Source organism: Dermacentor albipictus, chromosome 2 (genome assembly GCF_038994185.2).
Source record: "Dermacentor albipictus isolate Rhodes 1998 colony chromosome 2, USDA_Dalb.pri_finalv2, whole genome shotgun sequence".
NCBI classification, from domain to species: domain Eukaryota; kingdom Metazoa; phylum Arthropoda; class Arachnida; order Ixodida; family Ixodidae; genus Dermacentor; species Dermacentor albipictus.
Genome location: NC_091822.1, coordinates 67,380,002 through 67,393,694, shown reverse-complemented (window position 1 = coordinate 67,393,694; position 13,693 = coordinate 67,380,002). Strand labels below are relative to the sequence as shown.

The 13,693-nt window shown below is 44.8% G+C and overlaps 1 long non-coding RNA gene across 1 annotated transcript; it reads left to right on the top strand.

The window, feature by feature from the left end:
- The first annotated feature begins 489 nt into the window (after positions 1-489).
- Positions 490-13,180, top strand: LOC135903256 (uncharacterized). Its single transcript, XR_010564768.2, has 2 exons — positions 490-839; positions 11,637-13,180. It is a non-coding gene; the product is annotated as an uncharacterized lncRNA (long non-coding RNA).
- Positions 13,181-13,693: the final 513 nt, after the last annotated feature.

Below are 13,693 nucleotides of genomic sequence, written 5' to 3'. Positions count from 1 at the left end.
GGGTGCCCAGGATAGCTGCCTATCAAGTATTATGCCTAGAAATCGATGCTGTTTGACAATCATTAGAGGGTGTCCTTCGAGATTAAGAGTTTTTAACTGCCTTCGAGTGAAGGGCAATATAGCTGTCTTTGCGTGTGATAGTACCATTCCTCTCTCTCTCAAAAATTTGTTGATTATATTTATGCCGCCTTGCAATGCCATTTGAAGTAGTTGAGCATTAGACCCAGATGTCCAAATACACACATCATCTGCATACAGTGAAAATTTTAATTGTGATGGCAGCCTTCTTGGTAAAGGCACGGCACAGAGGGCACGGCAGTTGTCAAGCTGACAGGATGGCTAAACCACCGCTCCTACCTTTGCAGGCATGGCCGTGGAATATTGCCGTGATTTCTTCGAGCAACGTACACGAGCAGTTTACACCCTTGCTGAATCATCTGGGAAGCAAGGCATCTGACAGCTCATTGGATGATCTTCGATGGACGACGGTGACGTCAGCGACCACAAGCCTACTAAAGAACCGACACGACGATGGGCACAGCAGAGGGCACGGCACTTGTCAAGCTGACAGGATGGCTAAACCACCGCTCCTACCTTTGCAGGCATGGCCGTGGATTATTGCCGTGATTTCTTCGAGCAACGTACACGAGCAGTTTACACCCTTGCTGAATCATCTGGGAAACAAGGCATCTGACAGCTCATTGGATGATCTTCGATGGACGACGGTGACGTCAGCAACCACAAGCCTACTAAAGAACCGACACGACGATGGGCACAGCAGAGGGCACGGCACTTGTCAAGCTGACAGGATGGCTAAACCACGGCTCCTACCTTTGCAGGTTGGTGTACAAACGTATGCAGTTTGTTGCAAAAGCGACAACAGATTCTTGATTGTATTGCCGTGCCCTCGCATGTGTTGGTCTATTGTGGTGGACTGTTGGTCGACATTATTGCTATTGTTAACTTCAGGGGATGTAGAGGAATACCCGGGCCCGAAGACGGCTGAATTGTTACAACAAATTTTGGATAATCAGAAGGAATCTGATGACAAGATGAACACGATTAGAAAAGAAGTCGCTGAACTTAATATGAAGACTGAAAGAATGAACAGGCATCTCATGGCCATGCAGGAAATGCAAATTAAAATTGAGAGACTAGAAAACATAGTCCAACAACAAGCTGAACGACTAGTGGACTACGAAAATAGAAGCAGAAGAAATAATCTGCTAATTTTTGGTGTTCCCGAGGCCAGAACTGAGACGGAAACAGATCTGCGGAAAGTTGTCGTAGATAACATTGTCAGAAGCTTGTTGGGGGTAGAAACTAAATCGATAGAAAGAATTCATCGCATTGGTAAACAAAGCGAAGGCCGGGTAAGACCAGTCATTATGAAGTTCATGGATTATCGCGAAAAAGAGAAAGTAATGCGCAACTGTAAAAAACTAAAGGGCACTTCTTTCAGTATCAATAATGACTACTCAAAAGAGACCGTTGATCTCAGAAAGAAATTATGGGAAAGTAGTGCGCCGGACCGAGCTAAGGGGGCACGGGTATCACTCGTGTATGATAAATTAAAGATAAATGGACGCATGTTTGTTTGGGATCAAGAGAAAAATGAACGGCGTCTGTATAAAAGCCGGAGTGACAAGATCGATAAAGTCGTAACAACCCCAACAGCAAGTGCGCATGACCGGCATGAATCCTTTGACTCGGATAGTTCTGCCAGCAGTTCAAGAAAACCGCCCCACTCATAGCTACGAATTCTTGTGCAAAATGCCCGTAGCATCGTTAATAAAGTCACAGAACTAGAATATATTCTACTGGCGCATAGTCCCCATGTAATACTACTTACAGAAACATGGCTGCGTGAGGGAATACGCAGTGATTGCATTGTTCCTTCCGGGTACAAATTCTTTAGGTGGGACAGAGATTCACGAGGCGGTGGTGCTGCCATCATAGTTAAAAATTCCGTCCATGCTTCTACGATTGAATCTAATGTTCCCGAAAGTGTATGGTGTAAGCTTACATTCGAAAACAGAACGTACTTCATTGGCGTAGTATACAGACCACCTGCGTCTTCGCCAGCGTTTCTGGAACTGCTAAGCGAATTCTTGGTTGACCATGTTAACAGAAACACGAGGCTGATAATGGCTGGGGACTTTAATTTGCCGCACATTAACTGGCAAAGTTTATTGCCCGGCGAGACAGAAACAGTTAGCTCGGAAAAGCTCTTGGAAATAAAATTTTGTCATGGCTTCGAACAAATTGTTCAAGAACCAACTAGAGTTACAGAAAAGTCAAAGTCATTATTGGATCTTGTTTTCCTATCGCACAACATAATAGATTATGCATTAGACATATTGGAGGGCATATCAGACCATAAAATGTTGTCTTTGGACATACAGACCAATGTGGGCAGTATAGGGAGACCGTTTCTACCGGTAAAAGTAAAAGACTTTAAAAATGCAGATGACACCGCCATCATAGATTTTTTAGAATTACAGTTTAGTTACTTCGAGCAGGCATCGAAGAGCGAGTCTGTGGAACAACTGTGGCAAAGATTTAAAAGTAGCATCATAGCTTGCGTCGAGCACTTTGTTCCAACTCGTATTAAGAAAACGCGCAAACGAAACCCCTGGATAACTCGCAGCATTATCCATATGAAACGGAAAATTAAAAGACTACGAAAACAGAAAGTGAGAGCGATGGAAGTTGCAGCTATAAAAATTGATATGAAAGAAGCTCTTGTGAAATCGAAAAAACAGTTCTTTGATCACACGCTTGCCAACTTTCTTAAAAGTTCACCACACAAATTTTGGCGTTACTTCAGTGAAAGAAAGGAAAAAGTTGAACAGATCGAACATGAAGGGAAAGTCCTGACACGAGTTGAAGACTTAGCTGATGCTTTCAATCGCTTCTTTCAATCTGTTTATACGACAGACAAAGGTGATAAGATAGGCGAATACATGAACGGCGACATGAGGACCGCAATGGAATCAGTTATTGTCAGCCGTGAAGGTGTTTTACAATTGCTTCTCGAAGTAGACGCGAAGAAGGCAAGCGGACCGGATGGTCTACAAACTGAATTTTTGAAACGATATGCCGAATGGGTTTCCTTTTACTTAGAGATAATATATGCGAAGTCAATTGAAACTCGTTCACTTCCACAAGACTGGCGCAATGCAATAGTAATCCCTGTTTTTAAAGGTGGCAACCGTATGCAAGTAAACAATTACCGACCCATATCCCTGACGTCAGTTTGCTGCAAGGCTCTAGAACACGTTATTGCAAAGCATATTATTAGTTTTCTTGACACTAACGAGTTACTTTCCACAATTCAGCATGGATTTAGGAGCGGTCTTTCTACGGTGACACAGTTAACAGAAACACTCCATGATTTCTACCTGAACATGGATGCACACCTACAAACAGACGTAATAAGCGTTGATTTTAGGAAAGCTTTCGATAAGGTTTCTCAGCGTAAATTACTTTTTAAGCTCGATAAAATAGCAATAGGTAAAGAAGTAATACAATGGATAGAGGCCTATTTATCTATGCGTCAACAGTCCGTAAGGATTGAGGATTGCATTTCAAATCCATTGCGTGTGTACTCTGGGGTTCCCCAAGGTTCCGTTTTGGGACCAATACTTTTTTGTTGTTTGTTAATGATATCGGTGCACTAGTCGAACCGCCTGTTAAAATGAAACTTTTTGCTGATGATTGTTTGATTTATTCGCCAATAGGTTGCGAAAATGACGAAATTAATCTAAATAGATGCTTACAGGCATTAGACGAGTTGTGTTTAACATGGGACATGGAAATAAACTATAGCAAAACAACATTTACGCATATTCGCTCAAGCAGGAGCAAATTTTCCTTCATATACCACATCGGAAACCATCCTCTGAATAATGCAGCTTCTTTCAAATACTTAGGAGTCAGTATTATGCACACATTGCAATGGCACTCACACGTTGATAATATATGTTCTAAGGCAAACCAAAAACTATACTTTTTAAAGAAAAAACTGGAATGCGCTACACGGGACGTGAAATTAACAGCCTACAAAACTTTTGTACGACCAGTCTTGGAGTACGCTTGTGTTGTGTGGTCCCCTCATCAGAAAGTCCTGAAAGCAAAAATAGAAAGAATACAAAGATTGGCAGTCCGTTTCATATGCGGTAAATACCGACGCATGGAGTCTGTTACAGCCTTGTTAAAATCGTGTGAACTAGAGCCTCTGGAGGAACGCAGAAGTAAGCATAGGCTAAAGTTTCTTTTTAAAATCATGAGTGGGCGAACGAAAATAAACAAGGATCTATATCTACAACCCCCAGGACGGAGATGCGATCGTCTAAACAATAGCAGAGCAATTCAACCTTATTTAACACGTACTGATGCTTTTCGTTTCTCCTTTTTTCCTGACACAATTGAAATGTGGAACAGATTGCCTGATGCAGTTGTGAGCAACGAGGGCTCTGCCGAATTTGAAAATGCGTTGGATACTTTCTTTTACGAGAATGTATACTAAATTGTTGCTGCGAGCACTTTCGTTGACTTTTCTTTGTATAACTACTGTTATTTGCTTTTGTTAACTTCCAAGAGCGCCAGTGCATTTGTATGTTACATAGAAAGAAAATTATGTATCATGTATTCTTGACACATCACCCTCCCTGTAATGACCCCAACAACGGGGTTGACAGTATCAAATAAATAAAAAATAAATAAAAATAAATCAGCCATGACGCAGTTAAAAAGGAAGGGGCTGAGTACGCTTCCCTGTGGTACTCCCTGTTTGACAACATGTTCAGCACTCTTTCCTTCACCCGTCTGAACAAAGATTTTGCGACCTGATGGAAATTCAGAAATCCATCGCAAGGACCTGCCAGACAGTCCAAGTTCCAACATGCTTCGCAAAACATGAACGTGACTAACAGTGTCAAATGCCCTCTTGATGTCTAGGAATACTGCTATCGTCATGTTCCCACGTGCACGCTCGTGCTCCACACAGGTTACTATATCTAATATTGCACCCATTGTGCATCTATGTTTTCTAAAACCTACTAAGTAGTTGGACAGCACATTCGTTTCATTACACCACCATTGAAGTCGCGCGTCAATCATTTTCTCCATTACTTTGCATAAACAACTTGTCAAACTAACAGGGCGGAAGGATTCAAGGCACAAGGGCGTCTTACTAGGTTTTAAAATTGGTATGATTCGAGCAACTTTCCAAGACTCAGGTACAGTTTCCTCTATCCATAAGTTATTATAGATGTCTAAGAGAGCATTTGTACCTGTCGGTCCGAGGTTTCTTAGCATATTGTACGTAATGCCGTCCGGCCCAGCAGCGGACTTTTGGCGACATGATGCAATTGCACATTGAAGCTCGCTTAATGTGAAAGTATGATCTAATTGAGGATGTTGGGCCCAGTAGCAAGCAGTAATTTTGCGCTTAGCCAACACTACTGAAATATTAAACTCTGCACATTGCGATGAGAAAGCAGGTCTGGAAATAAGCTCACAAAATTCATCTGCAACTATTATTTCACACGTGTCCCGTGCTACAGCGAGAGCACGAAATGGGAAGCTCTGTGTTACAGGTCCGCTTAAAGAACGAATTACTAGAAAAATTCGCGGGACAGCCGTGTGAGGAGACAGCATGCCGCAGAAGTCGCGCCAGCGCCGTTTGCCTAGATTTTCCATTCGTCTGCGCATTACATTGTGTATTTTCTGAGCATTTCTGTATGCTTCTAAACTTCCGCTCCGTCGGTAAGCTCTTTCGGATCGGCGTCGGATGGCTCTTAGGTGTTCATATTCTCCGTCAACTGCAGCATAATCTTTTGGAATTGGGACCTTCCTTGTGCATATGTTCATATTGTCCTGCAAAAATTCTGTAAATTTTTCCACTGTTGCATGTTGATTAATTTGATCCGTTAGGCGGTACCGAAAATCTTGCCAGTTGGTTAGTCTGCTGTAACGCCTGATATCACAGTACATGCTAGGGTGGTTAACAAGGATGGGAAAATGATCACTTCCGTGCGTTTCCATATCTGTTGTCCATCCCACACCATTCACTAGATCATGTGAACACAGGGTAACATCTATGCAGCTTGAGTAATTATATCCACGAAGGAATGTTGGCGACCCATCGTTTAAAACAGTCAAGTTGCATTTATCTATGGCGCACTCTATAACGTTACCCCGTGCATCACAATGATCACTGCCCCTGATGATGTTGTGTGCATTGAAGTCGCCACATATAAATACATTAGAATGAGCTATCTTGAAGATATCCACTAGCGCTTCTACTGAAATGCGGTTTGAAGGTTGTAGATATAGATTAATCACTGTTATACAGAACTTGCCAAAGGATACTTTACATGCGATGAATTCCGGGAAGTCTGAATCACTGGACTGAATTTGATAAGATGGTAGGTCCTTTCTGACACACAGGAGCACTCTGCTCACAGCACCTTGACGAGAAGTCTTGTATATCACATAATTTGAGAGGCGAAAGTCGTCACTGATTCCCGCCTCTTGAATACAAAGTATTGGGAAGTTGTATTGCACAAGTAGTTTACGGAAGTCAGCACACTTCCTTCGAAGACTGTTGGCATTCCACTGAAATATGGAGACATTTTTGTAGCGGTTATTCATGTAGTGCCTGCCGCAGTTTGGGCCCGGATTGTTGCCACAATAGTGCTTCTAGAGGTAACAAGGCTTTCACTTCTGGTAGGTTGTTTGCTTCCGGCAGAGCAGATAGGATTGCCTTAAGAGCTGCGAAAAGCATTGGCAAAATCAATTGTGTCACCGATGCTGTGGTATGCTCGCTATTAGCTGGTGTTACTTCTGCAGTAGATGAGTAAGGTCGCTGAGAGGAATGTGTGCGAGTACTGGAGTTTTCTTGTGTATTACTTTCTGCCTGTTGTCGTCTGGGTTTCCGTAGCACTGATGCATAAGACTGGGAACTTGACTGTGATCCTCTTGATTGGTCTCTTGATTGCCCTGTTGGTTGTTCTCTAGAGGAGGAATAGCTTGTTGGTGCTCTTGGCTGTGGTGGTTCCGGTGCCCGCTGAGGTGGGTGACCTGGCACTGGATGAACAATCTCAAGGTTTGGGGCGGGTTCATTGCGTCTCGGTTGTCTTCCATGGATGAGCTCATGTCGACGCATTTGTGCCGCTGCTTTTTTCTGAGGACAGCCTGAGAAGGAGGTGGCATGGTTCCCCGCACAGTTTGCACATTTAGGTTGAAGAACTGACTTGCACTCCTTGTGGTCATGATCCTCTGAGCAGATTTTGCATCGACGTGTGCTACGGCAGGTTTTCGCCATGTGCCCAAATCTCTGGCAATTATAGCAGCGAAGTGCTGGTCCTAGGTATTCCTCGACAGGGTAACTGGTGAAACCCAAGTAAATTCTTCCTGGAATAGGGCGATCGTCTCTGAAAGTAAGAATTACCGTGTGAAGCGGATGTGACTGTACTGCTCCATCTTCTTGGCGGGAATACCTTATCTGTCTGCGTGCCGATATAACTCCTGCGTATTTCAAGAAGTCTAGGAGTTGTTCGTTTGTATACTGCAGAGGCACATGCTTTACTTTGCCAACGTTTCGCGTGTATGATTCTGGGATTAAGGGGTTGACTTCCAGGCCGCCTACACTTGAGAGCATCAAAAGGCGTTTCGCAGACGCTAAGGAAGCAACGCTGACGCTGAAACTTCCATCTCTGTTCGTCCTGAAAGACTGCACTTTTTCTTTGGCAGCGGAAACTATTTCGGCAGACACTCGGTTTGGATTTACTTGCCAAAAGGTAGTACCTTCACTTGGGCGAAAGACAACCGGAATGCCTTCGGCTCCCTTTTTCTTGTACGTGACCAAAGTAAACGGTGCGTCTTCACCCATTTCTTCTTCATCACTTAACTCATAATTCGATGTTGTGTCATCGTACTTGTCTTCTAGGCGAGGCTTCTTGCTCTCGAATTCACCGTCAGCCATTATTCCTGAATTCCCTGAAGTTGATTCCGAGTTGTGGAGAACCAAACGTGCCGGCTTTATGAAGCTTTGTGACGCTTGCAAGGCCCCAAGCTTTTCATTACGGCCCGTAGCATCATTCATATGGCTTGTTACGTTTGGACGAGCATAAGGCTCGTGACGATGTTCTCGGCTTCCGACCACCGTAGCGGCAGGGTAATAGCCAGGTTCTCAAAAAAGAAATGTCGTACCTGTAAGGCGCCTGGCTCGTTGAACCTTCACCCGATGCCTTGTTGGTCAATCGTCGTCAATGGTAGCCGTAAATGTCCAAAAACCAGAAAACTCAGAGCACCGCACAACAACAGCGACCGAACAGATACACTTCTTCTTCGTTTGGCATAGCACGTCAAATAAGCAGCTGCGAACACGATATAAACAGGATGCGTCTGTTCCTAGAGGAATTTAAGAGAAACGGTCCATGAATGCATATTCCCGCTTGGTAAAACGGCGTCAGGATTCATAAATAAGTTTCAGTGTACTTGCACGTTTTAACGATTGTGAATTCTAGCGCGGATATTCGTGGCTAATTTACACAGTGCTTCACACAAGTTGCTGGCGTAGGCCATTAGTACAGCACGCACCCTCTGTCTATCCTCCTTGTGAAGCTCAAGTGAATGGGTGTGAGTTCGACATGACAGGATAATGGTATATAATGGTGCAGGACATCCGGCGCAACTATTACATGATGTTTGTCCTTGTCACATCAGTTTCTCACATTTTAGATGCCTTCTTGCAAGCTAAATAACAACAAGCCTCGATATGACATGCCTCGACAAATGGAACGCGGCAAGGACGCGGTCCGATTGTATAGATAATCCATGATAAGGCTCAATATTTCAAAGAATTGCTATCTCGCTTGATTTCGCCAAGACAACTTGTCCAAGCTTTCACACTTGCTCTATAAAAAGCCTACAGCAAGGGCTTTTTAAAATTAAAAATAAAATTGTGGGTTTTTGACGAGCCAGAACCCCTTTCTGATTATGAGGCACACCGTAGTGGAGGACTCCGCAAATTTCGACCACCTGGGGTTCTTTAACGTGCACCTAAATCTAATGCCGGCTTTTTGTAAATGCACCAAATAAACGTATTAAACCTATAGAAATCTTGCTGACATGCTTTTATTATTCTAGTGTCTAAATTGGTAACCTTTGGATATGAAGTAACTTGAGCAGCTCGTTTTGTTATAAACGAGGCTACTGTATTTACATTTTCAATAATTGATGGCAGGTGGCTAAAACAAATGAGTAGTTTGCATGCAGGCTTGGAGATTATGTAGCTGCGTGAATACATTTTTATTAAAAATGCTTCTGTAAGACCCACGCGAACAAATATTTTGCAAATACACTCTTTGAAAGAATAACTGACGCAGAAAAAAATCACAGCCCCTTCCAGTCCGTGAGGATATGCGAACAGCGAAGCTGTGTTAGTTACACCCAGTGTTACAACAGGCGAGTCAAACTTCGCAAGCAGCCTATACTGTAAATCTTTTGTTTCACCATTCTTTCACCTCATTTTCACTTTTTCCGTAACCAGCTCCTTTCTCAGGAGTGCGCACTACTCGTGGCCTTCCCGTAGTTGTAGCTGGGATCGAATGTGCGGAACCACTAATCCAAATCTCCATATATTGGGCACAAGGCCCACCACTGGAGATGCAGGCGCTCCAACCGTTTTGACGATTGCTTGGATTGGTCGGAAGATTGACGTGGCTGCCGGCACGTCTTGCTGGCGCAAGAAATGTCGGAAGCCTCACGCTCCTAGTATTGCATTTTAATCGCTGGGCACTGTTCGTTAGCCGCAAACTGCCAGCATAACATTTGTTTCTTTCGCGGTAGGGTGAAAACAATCGTCGATAAATTCCTTGCCGATCTGGCTCGATCGCCAAAAATGCACCATGCCACAACTGTATAAGGTAGTATAACGTAGCATTTTCACAAGGAGAAAGTGGTCACTCCAACCCCTTTCCCCCTATTCAGCTCTTATCCTTTCCCCCTAGGACACGCGGCCCCTTTTTAGCGAAGTGCGACAACGACAGCACGGGGTCCGCATGAACAGATTTGCTGTAAAAGAGCGTCTGTAAGGCCCACCTTACCGCGCGCCGCCTTTTGTGGTATCACGAAAGGCTCCATCATTAATAATACTAATAATATTTGGGGTTTTACGTGCCAAAACCACTTTCTGATTATGAGGCACGCCGTAGTGAAGGACTCCGGAAATTTTGACCACCCGCGGTTCTTTAACGTGCACCTAAATCTAAGCACACGGGTATTTTCGCATTTCGCCCCCATCGAAATGCGGCCGCCGTGGCCGGGATTCGATCCCGCGACCTCGTGCTCAGCAGCCCAACACCATAGCCACTGAGCAACCACGGCGGGTCTCCATCATTGATATGGCTCCCTGAGCAGGTTCCTATCGGCCAACAGTCCCCTTTCGATGTTTATTCACGTTGCTGTTCCGAAGGCGAGTAGTTTAAGGCTGTAATTACAATATAGCAGCAATCGTGTGCTGCCTAAAGTATCCTTTGTCGCAGAAACGATGCACGACGCAATTATAGTGCAGATTTAACACGTCGCTGGCGTCAAGACAATGCTTTGTCGCCGAGGGAGGATAACGAAAATGAACGGCTAGGCAATGCCGATGGTGATTGTGCCATCGTGACGCAATCTGAGACAGTGATGTTTACTCCTCAGGCGTATTGTCCTTTTGCATGCGTTTCGCTTTCAGAAAGAGACAATGCTTTAAGTTCAGGGTCATTATTTATGGTATTGTGATTTAAATATGGGTTTTACCTCTACATACAATTTGTCTCCGAGGGTAGGTGTAAGGAAAGAAATGCACACATATACCCCAACACAGCCTCAGACACACACAATACGCACGCACAGACATTCATGGGCACACAAACACGCACACATTCGTTCGCCCAAGTACACATTCACACGCGTCCATGCATTCACCGCAAGCACACAAGCCCCCGCACGCATGCACGCAAGCACACACGCACTCGCGCGAATGCAAATGCAAATGCAAATGCGGAGGCACAAACACGCGCATAAGACCATACACACGCACGCTCAAGACGCGCGCTCGCATAATCACTCTATCTCCGTCCCGGCTGCCTCTCAAAAACCTGCGCGTGCAAACAGACTACATAACACTACCTCTACAATTACCGTTCCAACGCCAGCTGTTATAAACCGCTTTACAGTTTAAATTTGGAGCTTCTTCAAATCAACGTGCCCTCTACCGGGAGGGTGCCAAACAATTTGCTCCTGTCGTGTGACTCCACCGCCCATCCCTGACCAAAACACTGCTTTGACGCACCACAAATATTGCGAATAAGTGTTATCAATGCACATAATCTTACAAGGGACCACCCTCTCGATGCAGTCAGTGGAAACTTCTTGATGCACGGCCGATATCTATAAATATATATTTTTAAACTGCGCTCATTCAAGAACGCTTGTGCACTGCCGTGGAGGTCCTATGCGGCATGTCCTGAATGCTGGACATGGCCTGTCCTCGTTAAAATTAACCTGCCCACTCTTGCGCATACAAGTTGCATTTCTTTTACCTATAATAAACCAACCCGTTTCTTTTCTTTTTCCAGAACAGATACCCCGGGCCTGGGAGATCACCATCATGCCAGGTCGCAGGCCGTACCGTCAAGTCATCGACTGTGTGCCGAGATGCCCACTAGCCGATCCAGCAATATTTTGCAAAAGCCTCTCTTTCCGCGCTACCAAGGGTGACGTCATGCAGAGCACCTATCCCAAAAGTGGATCCCATTGGGTTGAGTACGTAACGCAATTAATCCTCAACGGAGGAAAACCCATCAGCTCCTACAGCGAGTTCACCCGCAACTACCGGGCAATCGGGTATGTGGATACTGATGGCTGGGAGTCGCCCCTACCCGTGAGACTGTTCATGACGCACCATCCACTCAGCCGAGAGACTATGAACAAAGAGGCCAAGTACATCTACGTCACTCGAACCCCATGGGACGTCTGCGTCTCGCTTTTTCGCATGATCACAGACCTCAGCAGCTACAAGTTCGAGGACGGCACATTCGAAGAGTTCTTCGAACCCTTCATCTAGGGAGACTTGGGCTACGGGAGCTACTTTGACCACGTGGCGTCAGCGTACGCGATGAGGGACAAACCAAACTTGTTCTTCGTGACTTACGAACAGAAGAAGAAGGATATTAGGGGCACAGTTTTGAGATTGGCTCGCTTTCTCGGCGACAAATACGAGAGGGCTCTGCTGGAAAACTCACAAATGCTAGAAAATATCGTTGAGTGGTCCATACCAGAACACATGAGGAAAATCATCGTGTTTAATCTCACAGAAAATGAGACACTGGAATGGAACGATTTCTTTGGTAAGATCAATGCGACGAGCAAGGAAGGTTACGGTGGAGACAAAAGAAAGTACGTATTGGTAAAAGAAGCCAAAGTCTGGAAAGAATACTTCAAGCCTGACTTGCTTGCCCGTTTGGAGAAGAAAATACAGCAAGAAGAGGACAACGCATGTTTTATTGAGTTGTGGGAAGACATTCGAAAGGAAGCGATCGCATTATGCCGTGGGTCTTCGGAGTACCAGCGCTGTTTCGTACCTTAGTCACAAATTCGAATCTTCTCTTTCAAACGCGGAGAGCACGAAATGGACGGTGGTAGGTGTGTAAAGGTCTTTATTCTACTCCGATTCTTGTCCCGGAAGCGTCCACTTGGCCGGCCGGATCGGCGCTAGGCAAACAAGCTTCGCGTCCGTCTCACCGCCGCAACACTCCACACAGACCAAGCGCAGGGTCGGTAAGAGTGGAGATTGAGCTCTAGAACAGCTGATCCCCCAACACAACGGGAGCAAGATCGGTAAAGAAGATGTCCTCCGGGTCTAAGTTGGTATCGCATCTCCTGCATCAGGGAATCCAGGCCAACGACAATAACAGCGTTTCTATGAAGGGTGTTCTTGTAAAATAAGAGCGACCACTTCACGGTGCCGCCGTTTTCATCTGCTCCTGTAGTTCACTTTCTTAACGAAGCCATACCAAAACAAAAATTTAAGCACTACATATTATTTGCATGGTGCCTCAACGATAGCAGTGTCAGCTTTCTCTGCAGTAATTTTAGTAATAAACTCGATGTCTTGGTGTCTTATTAGAGTCTTATTCGGATTATATGGGTGCTCATCTGACGTGCCATGATGTTAAGATGACGTCACCTGCGGTTCGTCTGAGTATCGGAGCGGCTACGAAGTCGATCACGCTTCGGCGGCAATGATGATGGTGATGATGATGATGATGATAAGTGGTGTTTTATGGCGCAAGGGCCAGTCATGGCCAAAGAGCGCCAAGCAATATTTTATAGCAATCACTGATGCAAATAATGACCAATGGCGCCGTTGTTGGCTATAACAATGCAGCCTGGCTGTATAGGGGCCCGAAAAACAATGGTAAAATAAATACGTATCAAACAAAATTGTTGCCATGAATTTGGGATGTGCTACGAATTTAAAACATATGCTCTGATAGAATTGGGGAATAAAATATATAAATGCCAGTAGCACTACTGCTTCAATGAGGCCCTTAAATGCAAGGGGCTGTAGGCACGTGCTCTTCAAAATGCTACTATCGCAGCAGCAGCGTCTGGTAAGATACTGTGCTGCGAT